General features: G+C 39.2%; 1 protein-coding gene across 2 annotated transcripts in view; it reads left to right on the forward strand.

The window, feature by feature from the left end:
• The window catches only part of AIG1 (androgen induced 1), a 147,303-nt gene that overhangs the window by 119,629 nt on the left and 11,324 nt on the right, over nucleotides 1-16,350 (forward strand). The gene's annotated exons all lie outside the window — the stretch shown is intronic.

A 16,350-nucleotide genomic window follows, 5' to 3' on the forward strand; every position in this document is an offset into this window, starting at 1 on the left:
TCCCATCCGAACCCTGCCAATACATAGAGTAGGTAGTTGCAAATAGCGCCCTCTCCATGTAAGGAGGTCTGCAAAATGGTAAACTTTGTAATTGCAGCTCTTAAGTCACTGCCCTGTAAGGCAAGAGTTAACATGTAAAACATTATTTACTAATGATGTCCTTTGTTCTATTGTAAAGCAAGCTGGATGCTGAAGGTGAGTGCTGCCACCTGACCAGCGGAGTATAAAAACCACCGGTAGGCGGGAGCACACGGTCAGAGTGAGAGACTCCATCTTGGAGCACATGGTCAGTTCCAGTAAGCAGAGGAGAGAGCAGCACATGTCTGTGCTGCAACAGCCAGTGTCATAATGCCAGTAAGCAGTAGTGGGCCACTGCCTGAGACCCCGGGCAGCGGTCCACCATTTGGACTTGGCTCCATCTACCAGGCCAGCCTGAAGCTACTACCAGGCTGTGAGCAATCCTTCCAGCAGACCAGCTTTTTTCTACCAGCTTTCCAGCCTGCAGAACCTGCTGCTGATGTTAGGCTGTCTACAACCACCGAAGAAAGGCTAGGCCCTGGTGGGGGATGTTGCACATACATTATCCTTTATATATATATATATATATATATATATATATATATATATATATATATATATATATATATTATATATATATATTATATATATATACGAAAAAAACAGCAGCACAGTCTATCCAAAATGCAGAGATAAAGATGCGGGTGCTATCCTTGTACTCTTACCAATCGAGTCCAAATGTAGACAACAGAAAATGGCAGCTCACCATTTATGTGAAAAAAGGGTGTTTATTCCATCCAATGCAACGTTTCAGCTGTATCCCAGCCTTTGTCAAGCATCATGTGAGGTGTTACAAACAAGCATATAAAGGCACAGGTCAGTGACTTCATCAGTGGGTCATTAACATATTCGTGCAGAAATATCAAGAATCACTTAGAGAAGTATATACATACAGATATCCAAGCACATCAAAGTTACATAATAACAGTTGTATGTACATCAAAAAACATAAATAGTGAAAAAGTGCAAAGACTTGTCTAGATATTAATTAATGTATGCAATCACCTGTGTGATGAGGGATGTAGGATACCCTCCTGACCAACCAAGAGTCGCAAAAGCGATTAGCGTCAGATGAACGCGACTAGCACATGTCAGTGTTATCGTGAAGAGCCATGTAAACAATAGACGCGTGCGCCAAAATACTTGGCGCGTGCACACAAATAAATGGCGCATGCGCACCAAAAGATGTAACTGAGGGTGCGCCATCTTGTGTCCAAGCTGCGACACGGTGATATGGCGCATGCGCACAAGTTAAATTCAGAACAAAGCAACCATCTTAGATGAGGTCAAAAATGGATGAGATAAGACCTAAAGATAATGGACTGAAATTGGGAGAGAAGATTGGAAGGCTGATATACCAAACAAAAGCGTAGAGATACGTGTTAACACTGGTGTCTATGGCCTAAGACGGTGTCAAGTATGACACCTAAAAAGAAAACCAGGTAGTCACAAAATATGGGCTAGGTATATGAGTGAAAAGAAGAATAGGGGACAGCAAAAAGATGAGTCACAATGAGTCAGACCCACAGACGTGGGTGTGACACAAATGTGGGGTAAGTCATCCTGCAGTCAGAAGGGAATACCGACTGATCGCAAGGGACAGACCTCTCCTCAATAGCGGAACCCTATCAAAAAAGCCCTAGTGGTTACCTAGAATCTAAATGTAAATTGCAAACCAGTGACACTGCGCCTAAGAGGACTCAGAAGAAAAAGTCTAACATGCTCAAACGATAACACCATGACATGTAATTTAGAGATGATTAAGTTACGGAACGAGAGAAATCACGTTAATACGGAAAGGACTTTTGTCAGGAGGGGTCCATATGTTGTAGACAAGTATATTCAAGTGCAAGTGGTTCATAGTGCAGATAGGTGCAGAAGTGTTTCAAAGTGATGTATAATCTGAAAAAAGTCCTTTTGTTTCCTTTTTTTCAGATTATACATCACTAGAAGGTCATGTAATCCTAAAAGTCCATGACCAATCGACCTTTCAGAACTTTATTATTCATGACATTCATTGATGCTGGTAATTTACTTCACGCTGTATATGTATGGTGCAGAGGTGTAGGTGGTGTATGAAGAGGGTTCATGGTCTCAGCCCTCTTCATACACAGGTGGAGTTTGCTGCATACTGCAGCAAACACCCACCGATAATGCCCGTGGTTGAAACACTGATCGCTGCTATTAACCCTGCCAATGTGCGCTGCCATGAATATTTTATGTGATTGGTTGCCGTGGGCAGCTGGAAATATTCTGACTTTCAGACACTTGATAAATCTGCCCCATTGTAAGGAATATTGTGCAAAAATGTCAGACTGCTATAAAGTAGTATTGCAGTATATGGTAGGCATGATCAGACCATCTAGGGTTAAAGTACCCTGTAGGGTCTAAGAAATAGTAAAAAAAAAAAGTTAAAAAAAACATTAAAAAATTTAAAAAAACCTAAAAGTTTAAATCACCCCCCTTTCCCTAGAACTGATTTAAAACCTAATAAATAGTAAAAATCACAAACACGCCTCAAAATGGCTGATCTATCGAAATTTCAAAACGGTTATTCACGGCAGTGAACCCCATAACAGAAAATAGCACCCAAATATCCGAAACGCTACTTTTACACCATTTTACATCACGTAAAAAATTTAATAAAAAGTGATCAAAATGTCACCCAGTCCTTAAAATGGTAGCAATGAAAAAGTCAGCTCATTTCGCCAAAAATGACACCTCACACAGCTCCGTACCCCATAGCATGAAAAAGTTATTAGTGTCAGGCGATTTCTGTCGCATGAAAGCCGGCGACACAATTCCCTTCTAAATGCCTGTCCAGCGGTGCGATCCCTGAAAAGTCGGAAAACACAACGGAAATGCGTCCGCGAGACCCTTAGTAAATAAGCCCCAATGTCTCAGAGAGGCCTGCTGGGCTATCGTACCCAACTGCACAATCCAAGTGCACTCTCCTTGTGCAAGTAATCTTTTCATGTCACCCACTCTAATTCCAATGCCAACCTTATCAATTCCACATACTTCAAACAATCCAGGAGCACAATTGGGATATAGCTTAAATATCATGAAAAACTAACTATACAGAATTATATATTATTATTATACATATTATAATGCTCATCAATAATATGTGTATCTCTGTTTATATATTTTGGCTTATAGGCCCTTGGTATGCATATTACATTACCACAATACATAACATACAATTTTTTTACTGTAATTTGGGTAAAAAAATGTCATTTTGCATATTTTCACCTGTGAAAGCATAAGTGTAATTTTTAACTACCATATTTACTGGACCTTTGTTGATGTATATTTATCAGTATATATGTCGTTGGGCATGTGCATTAGCATTGGATTTGCCGGAAGTTGGCAGAAGTGGATCTATATAATGGTTTTGTTTGTTTTTAAAATCTTTTTATTGGTTTTTCCATTTTATATTGCAGAAACATTAGCCAAAATCAAATACATAAAACATTGGTAGGTATACAGTCAAAGTATGCAAAAACATACCGAGCAATTTACCATTTAGTTGGCAAATATGCTTCCAATCGAGCATAAGAAGTTTTGTACCATCTCGATGTGAATTTGAAGTTTCTTGGTGATGCACTTTGGGGGGCCACAAGTAGTTTTGAGGATATGTTTGATTGCCTCGGGTTGAAGTTGTATCTTTAGTTCTTTTTCCCAGGACACAATGTATTGAGGAGTAGAGGTACCATTTATACTCGAGAATAAGCCTATTTTTTCAGCACAAAAAAGTGTGCTGAGAACCCAAACCCAGTGTAAAAAAAATATAGGTTTTACTAGGTTTTTGCGGTAAAATTAGGGGCCTCGTCTTATACTTGGGTCGGCTTACACTATCCAGATCTAAACTTTTTTTGTATATAGTGGAAGTGAGTTGGGTATTGGTGAGATTGTGTTCAGAAGTTCTGAGAGTACGAGATGAAATTAGATCTTGGGAATTGATGTTGGATGTCATTAAAGGGAGGGAAGGATCCTTCCATTAGAATGTTGCACCCTGTGCTATCGCCAAAAATCGTCTGGGATAGGGCTCCAGTTGTGGGAGGAGCATCTTCCAAGCCTAGAAGATCTCCAATTTTTGGTGTCGAGAATGGTATTTAGGAGGGGTTTATGGTTAAGGGCGAACCATTCATTATGGTCTTTTGATATGTTTATTCCCAAGTATTTTATATGAGATTTGGCCCAGGAAAAAGATGAGTTATCCGCCGCTTCCCTAATCAATTTTTTAATGCGGGAAACATTTAAGGCGATCTATTTTGCAGAGTTTATTTTAAAATTTGATAAATAATGGAATTGTTGGAAAAGCTCCGAAAGTATTTTGAAGTAATCTTGTGGATTGGTAGATATCTATATACCTGTATATAACTGTTATATCTATATACCTGTATATAAAATTTTTAGAAGAAAAATAAAACATTTTGCTAAGTATGTATAGATGATAAAGAACACATATTGCAAGAAATTAATTTATCTTACAAATACTGACACATTACGATGAATTAATTTATCCTACAAATACTGACATATTTCTCTTATATTTAAAACACATTTTGCTCTTGAAATACAGTTTCACACAATTTGTTCTTATGTTATTGAAGGAAAAATTGCTTGTACTAACTGCAATCTAAATATAATATTTTCCCTAGAACACATTGGTATTGGTAAAGGAGAACTCTCTGTCTCCATCTAGTGGAATGGGAGGAGATTACAAATCGCTGTTGGATATAAAAAACCTCTTAGAAATTCTTACCATTTGAATCATATTTCTGAACTACTTTTGAAAGAGTTAAAATGTTATACTAATATTGATGGCAATGGCAGTACAAAGTGGGATAGGTGGATACTTGGGGGGGGGGCATTTTGTCTGACACTTATATGAACTATAGATAGATATCAGATTTGGCAAATTTCATTAATATTTAAGATTGTGTAATTCTTGAGAAATGTCTGTAATGCTGAATAGTGTTTTGACACCGGCACCACTGCTTTGTACATATGCTGCGCTGCTGTGATACAGTTATAAAATCTAGATAAAGATGGGTCCGAGAACAGTCCCAATGACATTAGCCTTTATTGTCCCTTTAAAGAGATAAAATTCATCAGTGTGCCAGTTGAGCCCAAATATATAGGATGGTTTCACACATATATTTAGGGGTAATGTTGCATTTATGTGGAAGAAAACACAGAGGACAAACCTTCTTCTTCCACCTCCTAATATGTGATCATTCTTGCCTGGTTTCGTGGTGTTTTTTTACAGTTTGTGAAGTTTATTTACTAATAACCCTACATTATTAATGGATTTTGTTACCTACACCAGTGATTTTCAACCTGTGTGCCGCGGCACACTAGTGTGCCGCGACACAAGGTTGAGTGTGCCGCGGGGGAAAGTTCCCCGAGCTAAGCTGCCCCGGTGTCGAGCTGCCGCCGCGCCCATACTTACCTCCAGGCCCCGCGTCGGCGATCCGCCCATCTTCTGTAGCTCCTGTACCGCGCGGCCCATGTCACGTGACTGACGCGACCTGACGTCAGGTCGCGTAAGTCACGTGACCGGAGGCGCGCGGTGCAGGAGCTACAGAAGGTGAGCGGATCGCCATTAGGAGTGAAGGTACGTGGAAGAAGACATCAAGGGTAAGTATATAGGGTTATTATTTGTATAGGGAAGGCAGCTAGGGTCTTTTTTTTATTAGTAAAGGTAGGCTAGGGCTTTTTATTTGTTAAGGGAGGCCTTTAGGGCCTTTTAATTAGTAAAGGGGGGGTCTCTAGGGCCTTTTAATTAGTAAAGGGGGGCTCTAGGGCCTTTTAATTAGTAAAGGGGGGGCTCTAGGGCCTTTTAACTAGTAAAGAGAGGCAGCTACGGGCTCTTAATTTGTAAACGGAGGCCGCTAGGGGCTCTTAATTTGTAAAGGGAGACCGCTAGGGTCTTTTAATTAGTAAAGGGAGGCCGCTAGAGGTTTTTATTAGTAAAGGGAGGCTGCTAGGGGCTTTTTATTAGTAAAGGGAGGCATCTAGGGGCTTTTTTATTAGTAAAGGGGGCCTCTAGGGCCTTTTAACTAGTAAAGAGAGGCTGCTAGGGGCTCTTAATTTGTAAAGGGAGGCCGCTAGGGGCTCTTAATTTGTAAAGGGAGGCCGCTAGGGGCTTTTTATTAGTAAAGGGAGGCCGCTAGGGGCTTTTTGTTAGTAAAGGGAGGCAGCTAGGGGCTTTTTATTAGTAAAGGGGGGGCTCTAGGGCCTTTTAACTAGTAAAGAGAGGCCGCTACGGGCTCTTAATTTGTAAAGGGAGACCGCTAGGGTCTTTTAATTAGTAAAGGGAGGCCGCTAGAGGTTTTTATTAGTAAAGGGAGGCAGCTAGGGCCTTTTTATTAGTAAGGGGAGGCAGCTAGGGCCTTTTTATTAGTAAAGGGAGGCCGCTAGGGGCTTTTTATTAGTAAAGGGAGGCATCTAGGGGCTTTTTATTAGTAAAGGGGGGGCTCTAGGGCCTTTTAACTAGTAAAGAGAGGCAGCTACGGGCTCTTAATTTGTAAACGGAGGCCGCTAGGGGCTCTTAATTTGTAAAGGGAGACCGCTAGGGTCTTTTAATTAGTAAAGGGAGGCCGCTAGAGGTTTTTATTAGTAAAGGGAGGCTGCTAGGGGCTTTTTATTAGTAAAGGGAGGCATCTAGGGGCTTTTTTATTAGTAAAGGGGGCCTCTAGGGCCTTTTAACTAGTAAAGAGAGGCTGCTAGGGGCTCTTAATTTGTAAAGGGAGGCCGCTAGGGGCTCTTAATTTGTAAAGGGAGGCCGCTAGGGGCTTTTTATTAGTAAAGGGAGGCCGCTAGGGGCTTTTTGTTAGTAAAGGGAGGCAGCTAGGGGCTTTTTATTAGTAAAGGGGGGGCTCTAGGGCCTTTTAACTAGTAAAGAGAGGCCGCTACGGGCTCTTAATTTGTAAAGGGAGACCGCTAGGGTCTTTTAATTAGTAAAGGGAGGCCGCTAGAGGTTTTTATTAGTAAAGGGAGGCAGCTAGGGCCTTTTTATTAGTAAGGGGAGGCAGCTAGGGCCTTTTTATTAGTAAAGGGAGGCCGCTAGGGGCTTTTTATTAGTAAAGGGAGGCATCTAGGGGCTTTTTATTAGTAAAGGGGGGCCTCTAGGGCCTTTTAACTAGTAAAGAGAGGCCGCTAGGGGCTCTTAATTTGTAAAGGGAGGCCGCTAGGGGCTCTTAATTTGTAAAGGGAGGCCGCTAGGGGCTCTTAATTTGTAAAGGGAGGCCGCTAGGGGCTCTTAATTTGTAAAGGGAGGCCGCTAGGGGCTCTTAATTTGTAAAAGGGAGGCCGCTAGGGTCTTTTAATTAGTAAAGGGAGGCCGCTAGAGGTTTTTATTAGTAAAGGGAGGCCGCTAGGGCCTTTTTATTAGTAAGGAGAGGCAGCTAGGGGCTTTTTATTAGTAAAGGGAGGCAGCTAGGGGCTTTTTATTAGTAAAGGGAGGCCGCCAGGGGCTTTTTATTAGTAAAGGGAGGCATCTAGGGGCATTTTATTAGTAAAGGGAGGCCGCCAGGGGCTTTTTATTAGTAAAGGGAGGCATCTAGGGGCATTTTATTAGTAAAGGGAGGCCGCCAGGGGCTTTTTATTAGTAAAGGGAGGCATCTAGGGGCTTTTTATTAGTAAAGGGAGGCCTTTTATGACTGTTTTAGTGTCATTTTGTGCTATTTTGGTTGTTGGTGTGCCTCAGGATTTTCTAAGTATAAAAAGTGTGCCGCGGCTCAAAAAAGGTTGAAAATCACTGACCTACACAATACATTACAGTGATGTTTTCCACGTTATACATCATGTCACTCAAAGAGAATTTTTGTATCATATTTTAATTAAAAAAACATAAAAACTATAAGCATAAATCTGGTAAAATGCACCTAAAGGATTAATCGTTATTCATTCATGCTTAAAAATACAAAACACCAAGCAAAAAGTGTATGCAGAGTTGGATATTGTTTGACTACGGGAGCAAGTATTCTTCACCTGAGTGATCAAAGCTGTGTCTCTATGTGAAAAGAATCACACTGATAAGAAACAAACACTGTAAAACAGCTGTCTTCAAATGGATATATGGCTTGGAACTGCCATTGCTAACAGTATTGAAACACTCATAGGATCTGTTAATTCGGGGGTACAGTGGTCACCCAATCTTGATCTCTGGGGTCCTAGTACAAACACAGATGGAGGACAGCAATCTCAGGACAATAGTCCAATCAGTAGAGCTATAGGTGGTGCACGCAGCAGACAATCCTGTGCAGGGGTCCACAGTAAAAGAGCAAACAGAAGAAGCATCACTCCAAATCAAGTAACCTTTTAGTCACCCAGTAGCATAGCGACTTTACGACTCACCATGATTGAAGGCCTCATCATGAGTCGAAACATTGCTATGTAACTGGGTGAAATAAAGGTTTGATCTTCATTACATGATTTGGAGTTCTGCTGCTTCTTCCGTTTTTCTTCGGATCCCAGAACTCCATCTCCTATCCTGTGCATAGCGGGAAACTTGATGTGACTTGGCGACCGCGTTCAGTGTTTCTAGTAAATTGGCTACATGTACACAAGTATACTATTATTGGTGGTCATTTTAAAAACTCATTCACTGGTGCTTTTAATGTGTTAACACCACTAGTGTCAATACATGTTTAATAATGAAGTTCCAGGAATCTTGCTGATATCATGGAAACATCTTCGTGTGTCTGCTGACATCCCGCACAATTGTAAACCTTACTACTTTCTGCAGTCCTGTGTGCAGCTATTGATCAAAGCTTTTATCTGTACTACAATACCCTAGTGCCTCTCTTGATCTGCTGACTTTAAAGCCAGCATATAATGTCTTCAGCATCCTAGAGGCTTAACCCCTTGAGAGACTGTATAGTGTACCGAAATTCTACTGATAGAAAAGAACTCGTCCTTAGAAGGTCTTAACAATAGATACATTTAGATGAAAATCTCACAACAGATTCCATTTTGTTATTATTTAACCCCTTAAGGACGCAGCCATTTTATAGCTTAAGGCTCAGCCCTATTTTTTGTATTCTGACATGCGTCGCTTTATATGGTTATAACTTTTGAACACTGTTACATATCAAAACGATTCTGAGATTGTTTTTTCCTCACATGTTGTACTTCATTTTAGTGGTAAATGTTGACTGATAAGTTTTGCGTTTATTTACAGAAAGAAAAAAAAATTATGAATTTTTTTTAAAATTTTCGAAATTCTAAATCATGGTGTTTTCAGACAGATCGATTTACCAACTAAAAAAGTTGCTGAATAACATTTCCAATTTTGAAATGTCTGGATAATTTATTTTGATGTTGCACGACTTAAAAATCGAATATCGATTTTCCGTATTTTCAGAATCTACTATTTTGGGGATAAATACTGTTTTGAATGAAGTTTTAAATATTTAGGATTAAAAGCACTCTACATAATCAACTCATTTTCAAATCTGCACCCCTCAAACTATCAGAAACAGCTTTTAGGAAGATTGAGTCAAAATGGAGGTGAAATTTAGAATGGACCGATTTTGTCGGTTATACGTTCATTTAGCCCTTAAATTTACACATATGCAAAAGATAAAAAGAGAAAAACCATGTTAAAATTTGTTATACAAGTTCTCCCGGGTACAGAGACCCCCCACATGTGGCCATTACTTGTTTTATGGGCGCACAGCGAGGCACAGAAGGGAAGGAGTGACCTGCAGCTTCCAGGATTTTTGTTTTTTCATTGGCCCCTTTTGTAGGCTATAATATTTTAGCTTTTTTCGTTATTGGGACCATGTGACGGCATTTTTTTTGCGGGATGAGATGCTTTTTCCAGTGTTACCATTTTGGGGTTGGTATCTCCTGTTGTTGAAAGTTTATTAACTTTTATTTGAGGTCAGGAGTAGAAAAGCATCAATTCTGTACTGTATTTTTTACTTTTTTTTTTTTGTTTACTGTATAGCCTAATAATCATTTTATCTTTTATTCTATGGGTCGATATGATCACAGGGATACCATACATGAATATTTTTTATTATGTTTTACAAAATTTGCCAAATAAAACCCTTATGTGGGGAAAAATCTATAATTTTTGCCGTCTTCCAAGTGGCATAACATTTTTACTTTTTTGGCTACAGAGCTGGTTGATTTGTTTTTTGCCTGACATGTTGTACTTTGCAACAGTATCATTCTGGAGTACATATGTTTTTTTTAATCACTTTTTATTGCATTTTTTGTGGGATTAAATAGGTAAAAATCATAATTTTTGGCAGTTTTTATAAGTTTTTTTTACGTCGCTCATCATACAGGTTCAATAATGATTTACTTTTATTCTACGGGTCGTTACGGACACGGTGATACTATACATGTGGGGTTTGTGTTATGATTTAGACTTTGTTGAGGATTATGTTTCTTTATATGTTTTAGGGCTTATGTACATTTTTATTGATTTATTAATTTATTTTTTATTGAACAACATTTTCTTTTTACTTTTTTATAATTTCCACCATGGGAAATGAACAAGCAATCATCTGTATGCTTGTTCATGATAATACTCTGCAATACTGATGTATTGAAGGGTATTAGCAGTGTCAGCCTATGCACATGCATAGATTGACACTGTGCCTTTAAGATGACGTCACAGACGCCATCTTTCTGGCACTGCCTGCAGACAGCCCTGGGGTCCTGATCGGACCTCGGGGGTTGCCATAGCAACAATGCCCCCCCCCCCCCTCATGAACCACCGATCATGGGGGAAAGACCCCCCAAAAGCACGTTAAATGCTGCGGTAGCGCTGACCACGGCATTCAACGGGTTAAACACCCGCGATCGGAGCCCTCCAGATCTTCTGTGAAAATCTAAGTATACACTGTGCACGAGTAGCTTGTAGAACCATCTTGTTCAGCATTAACTTGGGGTCTACGTTTTCTTAGATTATTCGGAAAGGTTTTTTACCCACTCATCTTTATAGCATTGCTTCATTTCAATTTGTGATCATTTATTTCTTCCGATAATTCCATACACATAGAAGTCCATTCATGTTTACAGAACTGATTTTCATCTGCACAAATTTCACATAGGGGGGTATTTATCAGGGCTTCTACACCAGGCTAGTGAAATTCTAGTTCCCCCTTCCAGGCCAGGGGCGCGTGGAGGGGCGTGAATAGGGGCGCAATTTTGCGGGCTCCGTTTATTTCTATCCTAGGTAGGGCCTGGAGTAGAAATAAATCCTGTACAGGCCTCCACCGGATACATCAAGAGGCTGGAGTGCCAATGTACGATAAATGACCCCCACACATTATATACAAAACAATTTGTACTTCAGCTCTGTCTTTTGAGATTACAAATGTTTTGAGAGCAAGAAATGTAAAAGCTGGAAACATCTCATGGGATCCATTATAGGAAACACTGTCTATTTTCTTCATTTATCACCTATAAAAATGGTAAAAATAGAAAACACCCATAACATGTCAAACATTCAATTCATTTTTGATGTGTGACAATGATGGATGTGTCCTTCTGTTCTCTTTGCGTCAAAGGCAGCTATAAAATATTTTATATTGGTCTCAGGAAGACGCCACTTGTGTACAAAGAATAGCTATGTGGTTTGTTTAGGTTTGATAGCAGTATCTTTCTTTTTTGGTAGTAATATATTTTTATGACATTTCTAAATCTGTGTGATACCGTGAAACAAACCATGTTATACCATATCATGGAAACAATGCTGCATCTGTGTATAAGGAGAAGAGACATTGTTATAGATTTAGTTTGATCTTGATTTAAAAGGGTGGTCACATAGGGGTGGTTAAATATTACATTTCCCTATTAGGCTCTGTTTACATCAGTGTCTGCAGCAAACATATTCATAAGTTTGACTCACTTTATGCCAAAGCAGAGTCCTTTGACATTCTGAAAACATAAAATTAGAGGGGTAGTCCCATTTCGGCAAATTAATGCCATCGTTTGTATATTGAAAAGTTAGACAATTTTCCAATATACTTTCTGTATCAATTACTTGCGGTTATCTAGATCTCTGCTTGCTGTCTTGATATAGAAAGCTTCATTGTTTATTTCCAGTGGACAGAAATCTGACCATGGTCACACAGGTGTGCGGTTTGTTAGTATCATAGAAAGTAATCAGAGCTGTGTAATATTAATAGCCGTGCACCTGTGTGACCATGGATTTCTGTCCACTAGAAATAAACAATGAAGCTTTCTATAGAAAGATACCAAGCAGAGATCTAGAGAACGGTTATGAATTGATTTGAAGACAGAAAATATAATCCAGCTTGTTCCATCCGGAGGTATTAAGAAACCTTGTGCTTTATTGTGGATACGTAATTCCAAAGGTAAAAATACAAACACCGTTGTAGTCACAACTTGGTATGTCACAGGATACAATGGTTAGCCCGCTCCGGCCAACGCGTTCATATATGTGTCATCTCATTTATTATTAGATGACATATATACGAACAATGTCATCATTGGGCATCTTTTTCCACAAAATCACCATGTTTTATTGTTTTTTCATGTTTTTGATTGTCATGAACTAGTATAGTAGATATACAATGCAAGTCAATGTTATATCGTTTACAACCGATTATTTGATACTTACAGAAAATAAGTTTCATTATATTGTTACGATTTCTACTTGCCTGTTTCCAGTTTTTAATGTATAAATACTGCAATGAATCACTCCACTTGTTGAACGCCGTGTGAATCCATGCCATCTTTTCTATTTTTCTCATTGTCGGCATGATTTCCGGTTCTTTGCTGCATTTAACATTCACACGGCGTTCACGCCATTAGCCATGACTAATAGTGTTGGATGACACGAGAAACACTTTGGCCGGAGCAGGCTATCCATTGTATCCTGTGACATACCATGTTGTGACTACGACGGTGTTTGTATTTTTACCTTTGGGATTACGTATCCACAATAAAGCACAAGATTTCTTAATACCTCTGGATGCAACACACTGGATTATATTTTCTGTCTTCAAGTTTGTCTTCACGCATTTGGCCCGTTCGTAGTCCGAGATGTGTAGCACCGGTGCAACAATCAGGTGAGCTACAGATAAAATAATTTTTTTCTCTGTTATCAATTGATACAGAAAGTAAATTAGAAAATTGTATAACTTTTCATTATACACACAATAACATTACTTTGCTGAAATGAGAATACCCCTTTAACTATTTCTTCCTTCTAGGGACACAGCTAGAGAGATGATAGCAGGGCATGTGCCCAGGGAGGGAACACATCTTGTTCTGCTTGGAAAGTTTTTACCAAATCGTGTACTAGTATTTTTTGTGGCAGGAATTTAGCAAACACTTGACCATTTTAAGCTCTAAATTCTCCAAATGATCAGCTTCTACTTTACATGCACTCGCATATTCCCTGTAAGTTGTAATTAAAAGCTGTGGAAGCTGTTCATAGAAGGGTCAGACCTGAGTGATTGCAGATGTGGGTATTGCATTCCAGTACTGTATGTCAGAATACTGGTAATTTGGATATAATCAGACAGTCTTTACCGTTTCAGAGATCATTTATCCTAAAATATCATCCCATGAATGTTGCAGAACAGGCTGTGCCAATTGGCTTAATTCACATTGGCGTAATGCATTTTGCGTAAAATTTTGATAAGCCTATCAGGATGCAGATCACTGTCAAACGGTTTTGATAATGTCACAGTTTACTGACTTTGCTGTGGTTTGCAGGACACTCACAAAACGATCGAAATAGCAATGACATCATAGTAAACAAAAAACATATTAAAACCACCTGGAGCGGTCGCCACTGGAGTATTTAGTGAGCGGACACTCAATACAAACAATATCTCCACAAAAGGAAGTGTGTCTAGGTAATGTCTTCCAGAAACTAGTGACCTAACATGTTCCTGTAAATCTTTCTCAACTCTGCAACCCATCATTTCAAGAGCCTAATCTATATACAGAATATGAGAAGGAATTATTGTTAGAAGAAGGGTTGGATTTCTTACCCTGACTGTCAAAATAGGGCTTTGCAGGGTCACTGAAACCAACTTGGCTTCATAATCCTGCAGAACAGCTTTTTGGTTACATAAATAAAAATTAGATTTAGCCTAACATCCCCCTAAAACATAGCCCTTAATCTCTATATGATTTGGCCCCTATTAGAAATGTTGACCTAATAGGGTCAACCATATTATGGGCTTGGCATATCACATGACCTCCAGTCAGCAGGACTTCCTGTGATATCTTGTGTCCTGCTGGCTTCTGGTTGGTCAGATCACGTGATCTCCAGGCAACAGGACTTCCTGTGATATCTTGTGTCTTGCTGGCTTCTGGAGGATTAGATCACATGATCTCCAGGCAGCAGGACTTCCTGTGATATCTTGTGTCCTGCTGGTTTCTGATGGATGTAGGGGTCGAGCATTCAATAATGTATGCATTTGCAGATATCCCTGGCATACTATTTCTGCTGTTATACATAAGAGAATGGCATAATGGAAGGGGCAACATGCAGAATCTGAATTTAGCATACTCACGGTTGAGTTTCTGCTCTCTTAGACCCTTGGTCATTACAAGGCATTACATAAACGAAGTGTGTTGGAGTTATTTCACATCCACATGATTGCACATGTTGTAAACATATTTGGAAATGTGGTACTCAAATAAACAATGTAATAATATAATTCTCATAACAAGTCTTCAGTAAGATGAACTTCCTACTTTAGCCTCATTTGTGTGCCCTCTTAGTCTTCAATGGAATGGCATTCCTAAAATGAAGGAAGTGCCCTTACATTTCAGCTCATGTGCACCAACATGGCTTTTAATTAGATTTTTGGGGTCTTTAATGAATTTGCAACAATACAGGGAGTATATAATCCTGTTGTGCTCACAGGGTTAACCGGAGTGCACTGATGCAAATAAAAATGCTGTAATACAAATCTCAAGTGGAGGCGGGGAGGAGGGGGAATGGAGGGAGGAAAGGGGAAGATTGAACATACCAGAGTGGGGGGTAATACAGCAGGAATTTGCAACTTTTCAAACAAACAAAAATTTGGGGAAGATTTATCATACACCAACGCCCGTGCCCATCCACTCTGCCGTTCCCCTCCATACCTATACGGCGTAGTTGGTGTAAGAATCAGAAAACTGGCATATAAGCAGTGATAAATCTTTCCCTTTGAAGGGAGATAGTCATACGCTCAAAAAACACACACGCACCACAAGAAGAAAAAGAAACAAGGTACATGGTGCCCCAATGTGTAGCTTTTTCACACATGGATATTGTGACTGCAACATACTGAAGCATATGGTAGATTCATTTCAAGAATAATGCCAAGATCCTCAAACATAAATGATAATGGCAATTTGGGGATTTTTATTATTAGGCTGAAGCAAAAGGTTTTCTAATTTGCTTGATATGTTATTTCATAGTTTTATGGCATGATACATAATTATTGTACATTTTCCATGGGGGGATTAGTTGATGTATGCATCATGTCTTTTTTACTTCTGTTTTTATAATAAAAGCTCTTGTCTGCCCAAATAATAAAACTAACACCTCTTCATTTTCTTTTGGTCTTTATATTGCATTGCCACCTAGAAACGTTACCAGTAAATCCAAAGCCCTAAACTACTAGTAACAAAGAAGAGTTTACAAATACTGTATATAGTTTGATGGTTGTATCTACAAGAAGTGGTTATGGAAATCCAGGCCAGACTGATAGAAATCACTTATGCTCCTTTTTGCTTGTACAATCATGTATGAATGATATAGTTAACAAATATTATCTTAATGTCAAGGCCAAAGTTGCAGTATTCACATTTTATAATGTAGAAGGTTCTATTAAAATCATCCGCTGCTTCTATATACAAGTACTAAAGGGTTCACAAGTGTATTCTTATGTACCTCGTAATGACCATCTATTTACACTGGGTATGAGTAATAAGTAAGACCTAGCACTGTATGCACTGTCATGGCCATGGGTAGGGCCCGGGACAGAGGTAAAGAAATACCTTAATATTTACAGCACCCAGGGCTTATACAAAACGTAAAAAAAAATTATTGATCACCAACAACCCCTTTAAAAATGGAATAAAAATTTAATAGATTTCACACAGTCCATGGTATATGCACTGCTTCATCTTCATACTGTCGAGACATCCACCTTTAAAAAGAATGCTTGATTTTGAGTGGCAGTCAGCTGGGTCTTCTCTGCCTTTAAAATGTTTCGGATCTTATATTGCAAAGAAATGATGTTTTGCACTCTCATGTATGTA

This window comes from Engystomops pustulosus, chromosome 3 (assembly GCF_040894005.1).
Source record: "Engystomops pustulosus chromosome 3, aEngPut4.maternal, whole genome shotgun sequence".
NCBI lineage: Eukaryota > Metazoa > Chordata > Amphibia > Anura > Leptodactylidae > Engystomops > Engystomops pustulosus.